The 4147-nt window shown below is 42.2% G+C and overlaps 1 long non-coding RNA gene across 1 annotated transcript in view; it reads left to right on the forward strand.

Moving 5' to 3' along the window:
- Positions 1–676: 676 nt before the first annotated feature.
- The window catches only part of LOC134188201 (uncharacterized), a 7266-nt gene continuing 3795 nt past the window's right edge, over positions 677–4147 (forward strand). Inside the window, exon 1 of the long non-coding RNA XR_009971291.1 lies at positions 677–884. This is a non-coding gene — a long non-coding RNA (uncharacterized LOC134188201). The remainder of the gene's footprint in view (positions 885–4147) is intronic.

Raw genomic sequence — 4147 nt, forward strand, 5'->3', positions numbered from 1 at the left:
GGCTGCAGTTTCTGGAAGTTGAAAGGTTCGCTGGAGTGGCGAATGTGTATATAAATGTTGAGACTTTGTGGGCTGCTCTGTAGGTCATGGACTCCAATGATCAAATTCTACTGGTTACTACGAGCTGTGGAATAGCATAGTGATACAATAAACATAAATGTTTGGATTGTTGACGTTAGGTCAAGAGCTGATCTGTGTCTAGACACATTATATACCAGGAGTGGTGTGTTTGTGTGTTTGTGTGTTTGTGTGTTTGTGTGTGTGTGTGTGTGTGTGTGCGCGCGCGCGCACGTGTGTATACTAGAAAGTTGAACAAAAAAGTGATTAACATTATTAGATTTTCATTCTGAGTTTATGATACAAGTGGCAAGTGAACTTACAATTGACATTGGAGATTGCTGTGGTAGTAAAGGATAACTAATCACAGACAAACCCCCCCCCCCCCATTTCCCCGCAGACACAGACACAGACATAATCTCTAGCTATGTGTTATTAATTATTCAAAGATTGAAGCACATTCGATCACGTCCTTCTACAATACTGTTTAATTTGCAATATATCTGAAACACTAAAGCGTTTTCGTTTTACAGATGTAACACCGACAACATCCTCAATCTCTTGTTACGTTTGTTCTGCAAGCAGCAAGGAAAACTGTGAAGTAGAACAGACAGTTGAAACATGTGATGTTGGAGAGGTGTGTCGTCAGGTAGTACACAGGCTTTCACCAATATTTGGAGGAGCCATCACTTCTTATCAAAGACATTGTTTTCCAAACTCAACATGTACTGAAAGCGATGAATGTGAAAGTCCATTAGGTGGAAGCTGTATCAGATGTTGTGACAGCAATCTTTGCAATAATGGAGGTATCGATAATCCCATTACAGGTAATACCTAATGCACATTTCATAATTTCTGCAGTTGATAAAAGTTTAGTGTTTGTGTAACACACAGGCATCTAGATAAACAAAACAAACACAAACAAACACAAACAAACAAACAGACAACAATCAGGGCTAGACAAAACGACAAACAGACAGACAAACACACAACAGACAGACACCTGGACGGACAGAGAACATGCCAGAGAAGTTATAAATAAGCACTCAAGCACTCAACCAGACAACCAAACATAAACTATAATTCGTCTTCCGTACGCGAAGAAACAAGGCAAGTACAGGATTTGAAAACTGCTAACAGAAAACCAAAATAGCACCTATGGATGTCCCTTTTGTGTGATCAGTAGTAGGGCCAGTTCCAATAGAAGCTGTTGAGCCGCTCATCTGTCTCCAGTCCAGGCCATTGCGGAGCAAGTTTTTTCCAGCCCCAAAATTCAGACTCCAAGTCGCACAACGTTTTGAGCGATTCTGTAGAGAACCGCAAGTGTGAGAGTAAATGTTGTGCAGTGGTGGTAGTATAACACATTACACGCTCTGCACACTGGAGTAATGAATGGGCATGTAAACGAACCCGATATCGTGCTGAAAGTGATGAGTGTTGTGGTGACGACGCTCCATCGCTGCCAAGCTGCGTTTTGACGCCGCATGCTGCTGACTGTGTGTGATTCTTTCAACAAAATTCTGTTGGTTCGTCGGTGCTTGCTTTGCTTCTCTGATTTAAGATTTAAAAAAGTCTGGATCGAGGCGGTGTACTAGTCTCTTACACAGCCCCTCCTAAGGCGTGAGCGAGGAGCAGAGAGGGGGCGCTGCTCAAATCCGGCAGATAATTGGTAACGGAAAAAGAGTGACTAACGCCTGACCTCGTCTCTCTTAGCACGCGTAGCATGCGCCTGCCTCGGCTAATATCTAGCTGTTATCTTACTCGACACGCTCTGAAGCTTTCACGTCAACGTTTGTTTGCGCATTGTGTCGTAGAGTGTACTCAGCAGATCATGTAGTTCACTATTGATAATAATTCAGATGGCAAGATTAGTCACGCATAGACAGACCATATCCTTCTACATCTTTCAGGCGAGAGATAGTCTGGGGAAATGACTAATCCATTCTTGTTCTGCGCTCACCAAGAATCGTGGGAGCTACATACCTCTTTACAGATAGCGGGAGGTCTGAGTAGGTGTTGCTTAATCGCAATCCGCTCGTCTCACGTGTGCTAATTTCTGATTAGTTACAATTGTAATTAATTAGCGGAGATTTATGCATGTGAACGGGAGATCCTACTAATCAAAGAGAAGACATTCGTTCGTCTTTGAATGGTGCGTTGAACACTGCAGCGCATCCACGATGATCATGCTGCTTGATCGAGAGGCGTTTAGAGTCCCTCGACACTTCAGACAAATACATGTAAGAATACAAGGCGCTATAGCGGCACTCTGCATTCTAAAAACACTTTAAAACGAGAAGCAACTAGCGGACGAAGAAAGAGCGTCATGACCAAAGAACGTCCCATGCTTACGTCAGACGCACTAGATCACGACAATAGATATAAAAGTCAGACGTTGATCGGTGAAGAAGCACATCCTCACGGACAACTTGGCCACAAAACGTGCGTCCCTCCTGCAACAAGGCAGTAGATCAAGGTCTACAAGTCGAAGAAAGAATATTTAATTAGTGTATATTCACGGACATGATCTACTCTCATACACAGGTCTTCTTGCGCTGCTAGCGCGCAGGAGGACCTATGTACGAGATTAGTTGTTCAAGCTTTGGACGTTGGCAAAGCAAGGATTCTGAGGAAGTTGCTGCTGTTCCGGTAATTGAAAACCATTATTAAAAAGTTGACCTTTGCTAAAAGCCCATTACTTCAAACTTTCGGGTGTTGACGTAACTGAGAAAAAATTACATATTTGTCTGTAATGACTTAAGTAACTACGATATCTTTGGACTTGAAAAATTACGGCTAGTGAGATTGTAGAAGGTAGAGAACATGCAAAGTCTCCACATTTATCCTTCTAAAAATGTTTAATAGAATTTGTTTAATATGGTATTGCTTGTCATCAGAGTCACGTTATAAAGTTACACCTCTTAGCGCGCGTATGCCTGACGATTGCAAATTTGCTTCCGCATTCCTTGCAAAGCCGTTGAAGTATACACACGGTTCCGGTAGTTGGTTATAACCAGTCAGGGAACAGAAAAACCATGATGCTGTGGAAGATCTGCGTAGTTTTCTGTTTCCTCCACAACGTGCTGTTTGCAGGTACGTAGTCTGTGCAGTGTACGGTGTGACAATTACCTGCATGAGTAGTCTGGGACAATCATGAGGTGAGAGTTGCGAGCGCTGATTTAGCTAAAACGCTTCGATAGCAGACGCTCGACATTCACCATTGACCTCTATTTGTGATTTTCGTCTCTTATTGAGTCAAAATATAACTAATCAAGTACAGATGGAAACAGGATGTTGATAGATTGGAACGTCATGCCAAAGTTGAATTTCATTTTTGGGCTATCTTTATATAATGACAACGTCCACTAGTCAGCCATAATACCCACAATTCGATAGTTTCCCGTTTTCCTCATTGATCTATTGCGGCTGCAGTTTCTGGAAGTTGCAAGGTTCGCTGGAGTGGCGGAAGTGTATGTGAACGTTGAGACTTTGTGGGCTGCTCTGTAGGTCATGGACTCCAATGATCAAATCCTACTGGTTACTACAAGCTGTGGAATAGCATAGTGATACAATGAACATAAATGTTTGGATTGTAGACGTTAGGTCAAGAGCTGATCTGAGTCTATACACATTATATTTCAGGAGTGGTGTGTTTCTGTGTGTGTGTGTGTGTGTGTGTGTGTGTGTGTGTGTGTGTGTGTGTGTGTGTGTGTGTGCGTGTGCGTTGGTTCGAATCCCTAACCATCGAATTCCCAAGACAGGCTTCTTGAGTGTGTTTATCAGAAGATCGCCCTCAAGGTGACCCCAAGAAATGCTGGAAAGACAAAATTAAGAAAGACCTAATGATCTAAAAAATCCAGAAATCCGTTGGTATGACTTAGCAAATAAGTAAAATCTGTCCATAAAGACCATTATCATTCTTGCCTGTAGTTTAGTTAAATGTTATCTGGAAACGTTGATTTACATATTTTTGTTTGCCCTGATTGCCTCAGAGATTTCAAACGCATTAGTGACTAGAGGAGACACAAATCTATTGCTGAAAGAGAATAACTTGTACACGAGCAAAAAGGAGCCATTGGATGCCAGAACT

This window comes from Corticium candelabrum, chromosome 12 (assembly GCF_963422355.1).
Source record: "Corticium candelabrum chromosome 12, ooCorCand1.1, whole genome shotgun sequence".
NCBI classification, from domain to species: domain Eukaryota; kingdom Metazoa; phylum Porifera; class Homoscleromorpha; order Homosclerophorida; family Plakinidae; genus Corticium; species Corticium candelabrum.